Source organism: Lepisma saccharinum, chromosome 13, assembly GCF_977018435.1.
Source record: "Lepisma saccharinum chromosome 13, izLepSacc3.1, whole genome shotgun sequence".
NCBI lineage: Eukaryota > Metazoa > Arthropoda > Insecta > Zygentoma > Lepismatidae > Lepisma > Lepisma saccharinum.
In genome coordinates this window covers 20,968,547-20,984,966 of record NC_139241.1, presented here as the reverse complement: position 1 = coordinate 20,984,966, position 16,420 = coordinate 20,968,547, and the positions used below count along the sequence as shown (strand labels likewise).

Below are 16,420 nucleotides of genomic sequence, written 5' to 3'. Positions count from 1 at the left end.
TCTGTATTCATCTAGTCGCGAAGGAACAAAAAACTCGAGCTCGGAGATTTCGGATTGCAAGGAAGCTCACGAACACTATTGACTTTTAACGGTTTCTTCTACAGCGTAATCTTGATACAGTGTTGCACATTCAAAACCTCCAAACGATCCCCATCGGCACAAAACTCTTTCAAGGATATAAACTTAAGCAGGACGTTACTGGTCAAAACTATGATTAAAATGTTTTATTATCTGTGGCTCTTAACATCGTTTCTAAAGCGTATTTTTTTGTGTATATAAGAGCAGAACTTGGATGAATTACAGAAGAACTTTTGCGTGTTATAACACAGGTTAGTGATCGTTTTGCAATATTTATATAAATGTCTGCATATGTCTATAAAAATAAGCGGGCATTACAGGCCGCAAATGTCGGCATCTCCGTCAGCGCCGCCCGCCACGCTTCTCCCGATCTCTCGGCTGCAGATCGAAATGAACGCACGGTATATTGTCTCATATTTTAAGTCCGGTTGTTATAGCTGGCACGTCTTTAGAGTCATCACAGATTGACTTGCTATCAGCAATGGGACATCTTCAAGTCACTCCACAAAACCTACATAAATATCGCGTTGGTACTCAACCATATTCACAAGTACTGATTAATATGTAATGAATGTTTTGAGTTTCTTGCAGTTTTAACTACTTTTGATGAACATGTAGTCTAATCGGGACTGGACGTAGAGTTTTAAGTGGGACCCGAACCACAATGTAATGTGCCTCCACCGGCGAAATATGTAATGACTTGGAAAAAGAAATTTCTCCAGTCAAAAACAAAAACTGACGCACCGACTAGTTGACAAAAAGGAAGCCCAGTGCCATTATCAAAGGCATCGATGTACGTTTCAGTCAGGAAACTGTAAATCTGGTGAAAGCAGTAAGCAAGCTTTTTACATTAAAACCTAATGAAGAAGATATGCTTTATTCTGCCCAATTGAGTGTATCCGAGATTGATCTACATGCAGAAGTTTGACTTCTTCTAAACAGCATTAAATATGTGACTTAGATTTGGAATTATTAAAAAGGAAGTTGCATAGACAATTCTTGTACACCCTATATATATATATTTAAAACGTTAGTACAGAAACTGCACGGTATCCCAGAGACCTGGGTCCGAGACCTGGTTGAGCATTCATCTTTCGCTGAAATTTCTATGAAGAGTGGAAGAATCGTAAAAATTCAAAAGAAATGTCGACTGTATTGAATTCGCCGAGGACTGCCCTTCGATTCGGAACATCATTCATCCTCATCGTCCTCATGAAGGATTAGGGGGGGGGGCGTCCACTTTTTGCCACTTTTCCCCTGCACTATGCTAAACTTTATCTACGAAGGAAAAGTAAACTGTCTGCCCCCCCCCCCTAAGTTTTGACACCTTGCTCCCAATTTTGGAACCCAAATCGCTGCGACTGAAGAAAAATTACCGCATATATCCAAATACAAACGAAAAATTCAATACATTTAAGAAATTGTACAGGTGTACCAAACGTCCCATTAGCCCCTATTTGAATTGTAGACAAATCTGCAAAATGTTATTTTAACAGCATGCGTATGATGAGAGGAAGGTATACCATTAAATCAGACAAATAGCCATCATTTACTCTGTGCGCACACCGTCATTTTCATGGCACAGTATTATTCGCCTCCAGGTGCGATGTGAAATCCTCCGTAACGTGGCTGGCGTGAAGGAAGCAAACGCACTGCGAACAGCTTCTTGAAGTGCCTCAGTTGTCTGATAATGATTATGGGCGACTTTCTGTTTGATGTGCCCCATAGTGCATTATCACAAGATGTCAGATTTGGACTTCGGGGTGGGCATTTTAAAGGTGCTGGTAAATTTGGCGATCCTCGTCCAATCCGTTTGTCTCTGAACACATCATTGAGGAATTCTCTTAAAATGGTCACCCCGAAATCCAGATCTGTCATCTTATGTTACGGAGGATTTCAGGAGGCAAATAATACTGTGCCATGAAAATGGCGGTGTGCACAAAGATCCTCTGGAGTAAATAGTGGTCATTGTTCTGATTTAATGGTATACCATCCTCTTATCATACGCATGCTGTTAAAATAACATTTTGCATGCTGTTAAAATAACATTTTGCAGGTTTGTCTACAATTCAAAGAGGGGGTAATGGGACTTTTGGTACACCCTGTATATTACTTATCGATCTGGATGACTCATGGACTCTAAAACGAGACGCAATCACCTAATGAGAAACAGAACCAACGAGAATCGTTGCATGACAACCAACCAGTTCCTACGGACAACTTCACAAGGTCGTGAAAACCTGCTTCTATAAACATTTTCTTCCTTATTTGTATGGAAATGGAACTGCACGTGCTTACCGTATCACTAGGCCTTGTTCAGCAACGGATGAAAGGGGTGTACTCTGTCCCTACCATCTCTGAAGGAAGGCCCGCATAGCGGCAGAGAAGGAGGGGAATCGAGTGGGCAGAGCGAAGCAGTACACACTGCTGGATAGGCTAGTAACTGCAGTCGTTTTCTCCCCCTCCACGCAATTCCGTTCCCTCTCGCGTGTTCATTGGTGGAGCCGTCTCGTGTCACTACTTGCGTAGAGACTTCTTTTCGTTCGCTTGCTCCAGAGATACCCGAGACAGAGTATAGTCTTGGCAGATTTTCAGAAAGTTAATAAACTGAAGCTTATTAAAAACGACAATGTGTTAGAGTTTGACGCACTGAAATAGCCGGTATGATAATACATTGGAAAACCTCATATTTAAAAATTTTGTTCGAGAGGGTAATACGGGTGGGTTAACAAATTTCTTATTATTTGTGCGTTTTAAATTAACCAAAAATTGTAGTTTATGCTATGTAATTCTGTAATTTGAAGCCAAAATTTCGTGGCATTATTTAAATATGTTACTCAATCAATTCATCCACCTCGTAACAAAGCAACAGCAAAAACTGAATAAATTGTCTCTCAAATGTGCAAGCTCCTTTTCCTACAATTGTCCATGCATTTAAGAAAAAATCAATTAAAAGATGTCTCACTTTTCTCTCTGGAAATTTACAATGAATTACAGAAAATAATAAGAAATGGCGAGCCAAGCGAGCAAGAAAATATTTAGATTCGTTTTTTTTAAAACTGAAAACATTATTGATTTAATAGGGCGCAAATAATTTCACAGGGTGCCGAAGCATTCTCCTTTTTAAAACTTTTTTCATTTAGATCGTTCGGTTCGCCATTAAGGCCCGACCTCAGCTACGACTCTGAACTTGATAAGACTAAGAAAAGTAGGTATTACGAGCGAAGCGAGCAAGACAATTTTACGAAATTTGTTTAAATTTTTCAAAAAAATTGGAACTGAGGGGGGCAATTGCCCCACTGTGCCCCCTGCAGGTGCCTCTCGATGTCCTTGCCCCCCCCCCCTAGAATTGCTTTCTGGCCAAGATTGAGAGGGCAACGCGCCACTTCAACACGTTGCTCTTCACTTATGTATAATTTTGATCATCAAGGTTGACATTTTTCTGGGATTGCTCTATAAGTTCTAGGGAGATTTCGCAGAGAAGAAACAAGCGACACGTGTCATGTGTCACTTGAAGACAACTAATCAACTACAGGCTTATGCAGTGTGGGACGTTGCTGCAGTGCGAAATGTTTGATAATGATTAGTTCGTTCACAAGTGACATGCGTCGCGTGTCGCTTGCCACCTCAGTGTGGAAGATCCCTTAGACATCTTCGGATAGAGGAAGGAGGCGAATCCCCATATTATAGAGAGAGGGTTGTCGGGTTGGGAAAGGGATCATCTCTGTCTTCTTAAATATGTCTCTGGGCTGTAGAGCTGCAGCAACCTTCTTCCTGGAAAGACATTAAGAACAAATCTCTTCAATAATTGTGGTATGAGTGAGAAACTGTCACTTGCGAAGCAGACAATGCTCTCCCTTATTACAATAATAATTTCAAAATACTTTCCACTCAATAAAACACATTGAAATGAGTTAATTCACTAATGCCATTATAAAGAAACGTTTAAATATTGTGTTAAATGCAGAAGGAAAAAATACTGTGTACATTATTTTTCGTGTACTTGGAATAATAAAAATACTTTGTTGAGTTAAGGGGCAGTCGTTAATTTAATCTGCAGTAAGCACATACATTATTATATCTAGGCTGTTTGAGAAAAAGTACTTAAATTTTAAAAAAATGCAATTTTGCACAATACAGTAATTTATGTTTATTCCATCAATAGCAAACATTACAGACATGACATACATGTTGCATCATCACTATTTGGAATCTTTGCATATGACCAAAATAATATTTTCCTTAATTGATTCAGTGTGACCTAGATAAAAGAAACAGAAAATCGCAGTTTGTGACTTTTTTCCCGATCACCCTATAGATATAGGAAAATGAAACCAGAAGAAGCGCATACTTTCTGTGCTAACTTCCTTCAATTCTGCGCTTCATTACGAAGAGGTACTCGTATTCAAGGCCAAGGTTAATTAGTTATTCTCTACAATACATTATTATAAAATCTAAAACACATCTTCTCTGTATTTTTAGTTTGTATATGTCTGAGAAAGTGAAGGTGGTGGGGGGGGAGAACAGGTTTTAACCCTTCTTCTTTCTGTAAACCCAAAATGCGAGTACAGTACATGCATAAGTATTGCTTGGCAAATTGTCATTTCATATGAAGAAGTTAAATAAACAAAACATAATAATTGTAATATTTAAGGTACTGAAATCCATGAATGGGGTTAAAACCGTATAACTATCTTAGAATATTTTATTTTTTAAAATGACTAATATATATATTTTTAATTATCTAATATTCTACTTTCCTAATTACATCCATGTTTTTTAGCATGTAACTAAAGAAGTTTGTATAAATAAAAAAACTGCAATATGAAAGAGAGACAAAAAGCAATCGACTCCGACGCACCGCCACTGTCACGCATGTTTGGTTATAGCTCTGCTAATTTCCACGTTAGATTAAAGAAATTATCTTATTTACGTTTACATTGCGTTGACTTGGCTGTAGATGTTGTGATCTTTCCCCTTCTTCAGAGAAAGCATTCCTGGAAAATAAAGTTGATTCTCATCCTATACAAGGTGGCACCTAGGTGCGTTCATTTATCGTCATTAGCCTTTTCAGCAAATAAAATTTTCATAAAAGGTTTCTCTTACACTTTTAAAAGTATGCATGCAAAGCTGTTTCGAAGCAACTAATTTGAAAAAAAACCCACTGCAAACGTTGACTACATCTCATTGCTAGGCAATAACAGTAATTGTTAGTAATTGCTATTGGATCAGAAAAATACGTCAACAAAACAATACAATTAATGACTGATATAACGTTTATTATAGTGCTTGTACTGCATTCCTCAAGTAACTCAGAGTGCCTGACGTAAATTCTAATAAACAAATGGAGAGTGAGACAAGTCGGTGGCCTAGGGCGTTGAGTGTTCGACTCACGATCTCCTCAAAAAACCTTCGGGTTAGATTCGCTGCCTTGGGATGCTTTCCTTTGTGATTGTCCCGTCATCATTTTCATCAAATCATCATTCATCCTCATCGTTACGATTGATCAAAGGTAGTAGAAAAAGCTACGTAATATAAGAAAAAATACAAACACAATTACTGTGTAAACGAAAAGTAACATACACGTAAAGGTAAGAAAAAAATGAAAGGGTTCTTCGATCTCTTGCAGCCCTGCAAAGGGCTACCAGCTCCAGTGGCGGCGATATTTGCTTTAAAAGACCTGCCGAACTGAAGGGGAGTCCTAGCTAGATATACAGAAAAACAGGAACGCGATTGTATTTGAGAGAAACGCTACGATGTGTTTAAACACGTCAAAGGAAAAATACATTTTCACTCTGTTACACGCACTATACACAGTACTCAGCCATTTTCTTCAATACGCTATATGGAATATTATTATTATTATATTCATAATCATCACCATGTTAAAATATGATGCGTAGGACGTAGATTAAAATATTGTAATGTATGCACTTGCTACATATCTTGATCGCCTTGTAATCAAGGAATCCCTGTTTCGATATTCTTTGAACGCACATACTGGTTCGGATCCCACTTTAAACTGTACGTCTAGTCTCGATTAGCCTCACTGTGCATAAAGTGGACTCAAAGCACCAACTCAATCAATCAAAGCTATATATTTTGAAAGATTGATCTGTTGCATTTGAGTGAAATTGGTCAAGGTACTTGAAATTGATATGCAAAATACCAAACGTATTATCAATAAATCCTCAATATTTTACGTGTTTATTATAGTAGATAAATACTAGGTGAGTAATGATATGATGAAATTGATGAAATGGCACTCACAAAGGTCGTCCATGCCAGTCCGGAATTCGAACCCGGGACCCCCTAAATATGAGAATGTTACTGGATATGATAGAAATTCTCACTTTCATACGTAAGATAATAGTTTGATGTTGACCACGCTCAGTTTTCTGATTACGTTAAATACGATGAACCTGTGTATAGAACCGGTGGCAACCCAACATCGTGAGCAAATTAAGGGGGCTACGAGGAGTAACGTAACCCTGTGTGGGAAATATCCTATAATGGCTGGAGGTTCGACGTGCTGACCCCACTTCAACCCCATTACCGGTTGAAGATCTCCAAACATTTAGATAGGATTGTGAGAGGGAGACTTGCAGTCGGGAGATAGGCAAAGGCCCTTCGAGGGATGTCGAGCCATGGGTTATTATTATTATTATTAAACTCAATGAAGGTGTCCCAGTGGTACATCGCAGATGAATGGAAACACTAATTTTGAAATTATATTAGTCTCCAATAATTCATGGTTTAACTTTCAACACCTTCTACTTATTGGGTAATTAATTAATTATTAGGTAATAATATGAAATACAGAAATTAATTGTTTTTTAATTGTCGTAATATTTATATTGTGATTATACAGGTATATGTACGAGATATGCCCCACACCCCGCACTGACCTAAGGCCAGAACGGATTATGCCTTGTGGCATGCGTTTTGATCATAACCTGTGGTTAGCACATCGCGCTACGACGCCAGGGGTCCCGGGTTCGAATGCTGGTCTGGGCATGGATGTTTGTGAGTATCCATTCATCAATTTCATCTTGAAAAAAAAATCATCACCAAAAGTGGCACAAGAAGCTAAGTAAAATAAAGCAATTCAATCAATTGATCATAACCTGGTCTGTAAATGGAGGGGTATTTTTTTTTCCCAAAAAAATATATTTTTCTATCTTTCGAGAGGGAATATTTAGTTAACGAAGTACCGGATGTTTGCACCCAGGTCGTTGATCTCGTCGCGTGTCGGATTTCTCTTTCGGTCTGGTGGAGTCGGACGCTGTCTTGGCTCTTGGGAGCCTCGGAGCAGTCTGCGCCGTAAAGCAGGTGAATGAAAGTTGCGGAGGAACAAAAAGGCAGGAGGTGAAAGGAAGAGCGTGATACTTTCTTCACCCTTGCCAGATTTCCCTTCATACCTTCGTTCAGTCATACTGCAGCAGTCTACAAGGATGTTCAGTTAGTTCTCGGCATTATCTAACAATGGTAAACTGAATAAATGGAACCAGGGTGCGAAATCACAGGGATCGACGAGTGTTTCCAAACACCAAAGATTTCGACTTTCAAAATCCTACCCACAATAATTTTTGGGAAGGTGGGTTTCTATGTTAAACACTGAAGATTGATTGATTGCATTTGTAATTTTGGGTGCGTCAGCACTTTGGCTATTTTGCACCCGTCAATTATACAAGGTCCAGCCCTTTACCACAACTAAAAGAAATCCAATAGAACACAACTGTAATGTCAGAGGAGTAAAATGAAGCTCGTAGTCAGGATTTATTTCGGGGGGGCTCATCCCTTACCAGCACAGGCGTCGCCAGAAATGTTTTTAGAGGGGGGCAGGCCGTGCTGATAAAACTTGATTAGTAGAAATAATAATGATAATAATAATTACCACAAAGGTTATAATTGCCATTTTACAATAATAACTATTATAAGTTGACAAGACACAGGACAACACAAACACACAGCCGGACGAGGATTACACTGGCCACATGTCCAGACGCCAGAGCCTCGTCAGACTGCAAGATGCAGTCCACGGTGTACAATGTGAAAGTAAGGTTGACAATTGGGTGTACTACGTGAAAGGGTTTCCCCATTACACCCCAATACTGAATATAAGCCTACTTCCGTAGCGGAGTGGTCAGCGTAGTGCACTTCCAATCCAGAGGTCTTAGTTTCGAACCCTAGTCAATGTATCAATGCGTTTGTCCCAGTGCCATTTCATCACTTCATCATTTATTCTCATCGTTGCAATCAACCCAAGAGGTAGAAAAGCGACTTGAAATAATTAATCAAAATATAAATTCAATCAATGATGATAAAAAATAATGTTGACTTTAAATATATTTTATTAAGGACATTCTCGGAGACACGTACACACTCGCAATATAATGCCAAGTATCTGTGTAGTGTGTGCATTTGATTCTTGTATGTTGCATGCTTCAATCTCTACACGAACCCTTTTGGAACTGAAGGCGGAAATCCTACGGGTGATTGGAGGCATCGGGACAGACATCTGCGAGAGGGTTATCAATAATTTTGTGGAGCGTGTAAATGCATGCAGGACATTTTCTTTCATACGTAAATAGGAGATGTTACTGCTTACATACATGTGAAATATAACTATTTTAATGATATTTTCCCTATTTTTATTTAATTTTCTAATTCGGGCGACGCCAAGGCTCACGGGTTCGAATCCAGCTCGGGCTTGGTTGTTTGATAATGTCCATTCATCAGTATCATTATTTCATCACTTATCCCCATCTTCGCAAATTAGCCGAGGCACAAAACGCGAAGTACAATAAACTAAATGAATAACAATAACAAAAATTCGGCGTCCTATACGGAACATCCTACTTATAACCTGATGATAATTATTATTATTTCTATTCTGGAGTTATTATGAATAGCTCGACCTCATTACAAAACTTTCTGGCCATGACCAAAGTATAAACAAATTTTAAAACCTTCAGAAAACCATTTCCATGTAAATGCATCGTGATGACTTGCGTTTTACAGAAGGCACTATAGATGTGAACTTATGAAGGGGATTGGAAACACTGCTCGAGACTCCAATCAAGGTCACGGCGACGCTTCCTCGCTCTTACGGCATCAGTCAACTCTCCCAGTCCACGAACAGCAGTGACTCGACCTGCAGGCTGCGGGAGTTGACTGTTGCTGCTTCAAGCAAGTGAGTGTTGTGAGTGCACGTGTGGATTCAAAATTTGACTGTAAGTACGATTGTTATTCTAATTCTAGTGTTAAATGGTGTGATTTAAGTCGCGACCTCTCTTTTCAGTAGATTAAAGTCGGAATTTTGAGTGCCTTTCCCGATCAACAACCGAAGGGAAAATTATTGCAGGTCAGAACATGTTTTCTCGCTTCCCAAGACGCAAGATTACAATGAATGTTCGTTCATGAAGTAAAAGTGCCTAAAGTTTGGAGAACTTCCACAATACAGCTTGGTGTGGCTGGAATAGAAATGGAGGAACGTTAGTTGAAGCTTTGCTTGAGCACAGATTCGACACGCCCCAACTTGTAAACAAACAATCTTGAGTTGCGTAGGAAGCACAAACAAAACAAGCAGAGGGGATGGGGGGAGGGTCTTTCTCGACAAAAATTCATTCTGGTCAGAGAAAGCCAGGCACGTAGTAGGAAAGAGGATTCCGGGGGCTGAAGCCCCCGCCAGAAATCCTTCCAAATATCTAATTTAAAGTACAGTGGTAATTAATTTTATTTCATTAGCAGGGTTAAACATCTTGTGTACAGGCCCTTACCTAGAATTGATCTCCAAGGGGGGGCTCACGGGTTATCAGTGGGGACTTTGTAAACCAAGTCCATTTTTTAAAAAAATAACAGTATTAAATGAAGGTAAATTATGTGTGGGTAAGGGAGGGGAGGGCCTCATTATGTTATTTGAAATTTATAAATATCATATACTACACAAATACTACATTTTCTACATTTTTTAAAACATCTCTTGAAGTGTTAATTGTCTGGTACTGAAATCATCCCTTACACACTCCATACTACTTTAGATTATATAGATATTTATATCACACAAAAAAATGCACAATATTCAATCATAGTAGCTAATCAGTGGTGATTTATTCATTATAGAGTCCAAAACTCTATAATCAATCATAGTGCCTACAGTACATTCCACCCCCGGCCAAAGCAATTAAACTCCCCTTCATTCTCAAAACTTGGGAGCTGTTGTTGACCTTTGATGCAGATAAGAAGGGAATTTGCATGATGACGTCAAAGTCAAAGATTTCTGTCTAAACGGGAGGTCGCAACAGGGACAGTGAAGGTACAGATACTCCCCTATGAAAGAACTTTCTGAAGTCTAGAGAATATTCTAATACTTGCAGCTACTTCTGCTCACAAACAAAATGAGCGGATGTAATAGATACTGTTCATATTATGTGGACTTATCCTTAAAGTTGTGAGTTGTCTACATTTTCACTCTTCACTGCAAACAAATTATACAAAATAGTTTCCCTAATGTCAAGGGGGCTGATGGCAGTGCCAGAAGGGCTGAGCCCCCCCTGGCCCCTGCCTGGCTACGGGCCTGCTTGTGTAATAAGTTGTAATATACCGAGAAATTCATCTTCAGGGCTTCTACGCCCACTTTGTCACTTTTAGATGGCGGCTGCTGATTAGGGATGAGCCCCCCCCCCGAAATAAAATTCTGGCTACAGGCCTTGATTAAGCCCAATGTGGCATCTGTGTTACCTCACAGCAAACTTTAGATTTATCTCCGGCGAGACGATAGAAAAAAAAGTTGGAGTTGCGGTTACGGCCTCTACATCAAATGACCTGTTTGGGGGATATATCGTCCTACGTGATCGAGTGGTTATCGCAGCGCGCTACGACGCTAGGGCTCCCGGGTTCTAATCTCGGCCTGTCCATGGTGCGTTCTTTGCGAGTGTCCCTTCATCAATGTAATCATGTCATCTCTCGCCCTCATCGTCGCGATTAATCAAAAGCAGGATCGGCGATTGGGTGCCAAAGGTGGACGATACGGGATCGGTAGGGGATTTTTTTGTTTCAATACCAACGTTGAGGACGGGAAAAAAATTGACACTGCGGAAGTTTTTAGTCTTAACGCACTCATAATTAATAAAATAATCAGTGGCGGCGATTAGGAGGGCGAAAGTTGTGTGTTCGAGTCCCGGACTGTCTGTGAATGGGTGTTCCTTTGTATTTCTCCTTTCATTATTTTCATCTAATTACGATCTAGCACGAAAGGCGACCTAAAACATGCAAAATGCAAGAATGAAACCATTAAAATCTACGGCAGAGTCGAGTAGTTGCTTGTGGTCCGTTTGGTATGTGGAGTTTGTAGTGGAGGCAGTGGCGAAGATATAGTACAAGCAATGCAAGCACTGCTTGCACAATTAAAATATTATTTAATGTACTTAACGTTGAGTGCATTATTTATTTTCTATCGCACTCGATTTCGCGAAATTTTACGGCCGCAAATTCTCTCCGCAGCCCGTTGGCAAGCAGCAACCTCTCTGCTTGCAGCCACTGTGCGGGAAACCAACGCTTCTCAAGTATCATATGGCGAAGGGTAGATGCTGGTGAAGGGACGGTCCCCAAACCACTAATAAAAGCTCTGCTTTTCGGAGCTTTTCGGCTTCTCGAAAACACCCGAGCCAAGCAGAAAGCAGACACTACTAGCAGAAAGCATAGAAGTGTTAACATGATCTCGAAGATGTATATTTGCTTTATTATAAACACAGAATTATTGAAATAAATTATTATAACTGTTCCAAATTCCATGTAGATAAACTTTAAAGCATTACTTTGAGTTTCAAGATTTGTAAAACGTGTCAATAATGTCGACGTTGAGGGATTAAGACAAACATGGTGTTCCGGCACTGGGGAGCGCTGGAATCTGCAGAACAGCTGGCTGTTGTCCGCTTCACACTTCTCTTGTCTCAAATTACAACGCACGCCAGTGTTGACAACTACCAAATAATTTACACTATATTTATCGTAAGTTTTCATACAAACGATGAACTGATGTTTTTTTTCGATAAAACGTATGTAAAAAAAAAAGCAATGAAACTCTCTTCTGAGACCTGCAAATAGCAAAAACGTTAAGTCATAAATGCTATCCAACTCGAAATATTATTTTTATTAATATAATACATTTATTAAAAAGAAGAAACAGCGCATGTTCTTCCTATTGTAATGGCCTATTATTCGAAAGCTTAATTAATTTTAAGCTTCAAGTCAGTTCTATTACTCCCCCGTGAACATTAATTTTTACAACGAGGTTGACATCACTTTTCTGTTAGCTTCTGAGCTTTTCGGAATATTTTCCATTTATGTGGGAAGAACGAGTGGTTGAAGTGAGTGTTCTCTTTTGTGAAACAAACATGAATATTTCAAATTTCGTACGGGAAGCTGTAAGTAATAGCAAGTATTTTATTATCAATAACGTGGAATTTTGAACTTAGCAGTATGGCCATTGAGAGAGGAGTTCATGGATATATTATTATTATTTAAAATGTCCTTTCTTCCCTAGAAAAACTGGGGCAATGGACTGTATAATTTATATACCCCCCCCCCCCCCATTTTTCGGAGTATTGCATTGCTTTCCTTCCTCTTAAGACCACGCTTCGCTACTGAGTGGAGGCATGGACGACCGGAAAGGGGGGGGGCTCCCCTGGAAAATGAAAGTAAAAACAAAATTATATATTTCACTTCATTTCAGCCACAATAATATGTGTTAATTATTGCATGAACGTGAAAAATTCATATTGATGCATGTTTCTGGAGGACGCAATATTATTATGGAGGAAAATGTGCCTTGTTTGCCCCCCTGGAAAAAAAATATCTTGCTTTGCCCCTCCCTGGAAAAAAAACCCTGCGGACGCCCATGGTGGGAGGCCTTTAAAATAATATATTTAAATAAATATAAAGGATTGCTATTTTACGTCAGATGTTTATAAAGTAGAAACTAATTCCTTTACTAACTGGTTGAAGATGTTAATAAATTAAAACAGATTTGATATGTACAAGTTTTTGTTTAGTTTTTGCTTTCTGTTAATGTAAATCAGTTAGATTTCATAGTTATATTTGTCTTGCAGTCTTGATTTATTTTTCTGTGCACTTATTATTATTGGTGGAGATCTGTTAATGATCTCTTGAAAGACAGAGAATAGTGTGTATTGCTAGAAATAATCCTGTTAAAATTTGAAAACACAGATAGTGAGAGAGAGAGAGAGAGAGAGAGAGAGAGAGAAAGCACTAATTTCCGGGTGTGTTTTCGATAGTATCCTTAGTAAAGTACATTTTTAGTAAAAAGCAATTACTTGACTTTTGTTGTTGTAAGGATATTGCCCGTCCCAGGCCCTGCACCCACTAGAGCCGACCCTGGACAGGCGTTGTAAAACCAGAAATAGAATTAACCCTTTATCGACTGACGGGACTCTAAGTCCCACATCATACACGGCTTGCTACATGACACATTTGGTTTCTCTCTCGGTGGGATTTGTGTGTCCTTGTTATGTGTAGTATTTACTAAATCACAACAAACGGCAGGCGCCTGCTGGAAGTAGGCTATATGCAATGGAGCAGTAAGCAATTTCTTAGACCTAAGCATCAGCTATGCAGCCATATTGACCTCATAAAAGTGCAGTGGTCTTACATTTATGAAGATTAGATATTAGAATGACTATAAGTACCCCCAGAATTTTTATAACTTATTCTTATCTCACATATATATGGTTATAAAATATTTTTTTAATAGATTATAATTTTGGAGAAATACGATAGGAAAGTTATTTTATGAACAAAACATCATTTCCCGACAGGCTTCCGGTGTCTACTACTTTGCTCGAAAAAATATTAATATATTTTCCGTACTTCTAAACTAGTGGCGTGCACAAGATTTTCAAAACTTGTGGTATCTATTAGTGTTCTGCCTGTGTGTTCAAAACTACTAGAAAAAATAATCTATAAACAGACATTTAGCTTCATTGCCCAAAACAATATTCTTCCACCCTCACAGTCAGGATTTCGGCCAGCACACAGCACTGCTACGGCTTTGCTGAAAGTCACAAGTGACATCCTCCAGGCTATGGATAAGAAATTCCTCACTGCATTAATATTATTGGACCTGTCCAAAGCATTTGATACGGTACAACATAAATTACTGCTCAGTAAACTGAAATATTACAGTTTTTCACAATCTACCCTTAACTGGTATTTTTCATATCTAAGTAACCGAAATCAACGTGTAAAACTGTCGCCTACTTTATTATCTAATAATTTATATATTTCATCTGGTGTTCCACAAGGATCTATACTAGGTCCCTTATTGTTTACGATTTGTATTGCAGACCTACCCTCAGTTGTCAAATACTGTAACGTACATTCATATGCTGATGACACTCAACTAACCAAATCATTCAATCCAACAGAAATTGCCATAAGTATTGAATACATAAGTAATGATTTGGGTGCGATAAAAACATGGTGTGATGCAAATGGCCTTAAAATTAATGCTAATAAGTCATGTTATACATTTATTGGAACTCGAAATGCTATTGGTTCGGTCGAGCACACTAATACAACAATTACAATAAATGATGATGTCATACCTAGAGCTCAAGTAGTTAAAAGTCTTGTACTGATATTTGACACTCGTCTATCATGGAATGAGCATATTAGCCGCCAAATCAATAAATCATTTGGAACACTTAGATTCTTGTTTAAATGTAACAAACTATTATCTTCAGAAATCAAGCAGCGATTAGTTGAAACACTTACATATCCATTTCTCGACTATTGTGACGTAGTGTACTCTGGTAGAATAAATAAAACTTTACAAGCAAAGATTCAAAAATGCCAAAATGCGTGCATGCGGTTCATATTTTGCATCCCGAGACGTGAACATATTTTACCTTCCGTAAATAATAAGAATATCCTCAATATGTACCGTAGGCGGCTACTGCATACATATTGCCTTATACATAAAATTATTACATCTGGCAAGCCGTCGTATCTGGCAGACATGTTGATCCCTCGCACCAGTATTCGCAGCCATCATACAAGAAATAATTTCAAATTTAACCTTCCACTCTGCAACACACAGGCATATCAGTCGTCGTTTTCATATTTTGCTGCAAAAATATGGAGTGCCCTACCTAAGACCATGTTGAGCATATCTAAAATAGAATCTTTCCGAAATGAAGTAAAGAATTTTCTTTTGGCAGAGCAGAGATTGTGTTCAAATACTATGATGTAACTTGTATGTTTATGTTATGTATTTTTTCTACATGTTTTTATTTTTACTTATTTTTCATTCATTTTATTTTATTATTATGTAGTTGTCTTTTCACAATTTTTGTATCATTTTATTCATACATTTATTACAATTATTTTATCAATAGATTTTGTAACTAAATCATACAGTTTCTTGCACACTATTAATACTGTAATAACGTATGTATAAGAAATGTAAATTTAAATGTAATCGATGACATGGTTTAGGTGGCAGAACAGCCTCAGGCTGAACCTCGCCCACGTAAATAAAGAATTTTGAATTTGAATTTTTTGAATACACTTTTCTTAGGAGTCAGCCCTCATTTTGCCATTTTTCCAATTTTTAAAGGTATATTTTTAACACTGGGCCAAATGGGAGCTATGGCCCCCCACTAACCCCTCTCATTGCACACCTCACTGTTCTAGACAGTTTTTGGTGTTGTAGGGCTATGGAACAAATATCGATATGGATGAGGATATTGATGGGTGACTGGTAGAAAATATATCTGATGTAGACACCATTTGAGCATAATAACGAAAATATAAGGTAGTGGCGTGCCGAAGGGTGTGTTGGCGGGGATTTTAACACCCCTCTCCTTGGCATTTGGCCTAGTATTTTTAAAAAGGCCGAGTCTGCTGCCACGCACGTGTCAGCAGCAAGAATAAGCGTCAAATTTGCTCCTGCCACGTAATTCGTCTGCTAAGAGGATGTTACAAATCTTAAGAACAGATTAAGACGAGAGAAATGCAAGTTTATGATTAGTGGGAATGAATGTACAGGTAATTTAGAACCTTTATCTTTAGAAAGCATTTAGCGATATTATTTTAATGCTAACAGAACTTAACCTAACTACGAGAGCATTTAGGTTTATTATTAGAAGAATGCTGAGGGACCTAATCTTATAAAATTTTTGTGAAAGTAATCGCTACAACTTCACAGTATGTGTTACAGACGTAATTGCATACATAGCATGATGAAATCACGATAAAACAAAAAACTAGTCTACTGCCACGCGCATCTTTTTTCAAGGTTCCAGCAGAAAAACAACGT

At 38.5% G+C, this 16,420-nt stretch overlaps 1 protein-coding gene across 1 annotated transcript in view; it reads left to right on the top strand.

Annotated features, from left to right (window-relative positions):
* Positions 1-9,190: 9,190 nt before the first annotated feature.
* Positions 9,191-16,420, top strand: part of LOC145997204 (juvenile hormone epoxide hydrolase 1-like) — an 88,793-nt gene continuing 81,563 nt past the window's right edge. Inside the window, exon 1 of the mRNA XM_083133952.1 lies at positions 9,191-9,314. The gene's annotated coding sequence lies outside the window, so the exon portion shown is untranslated. The remainder of the gene's footprint in view (positions 9,315-16,420) is intronic.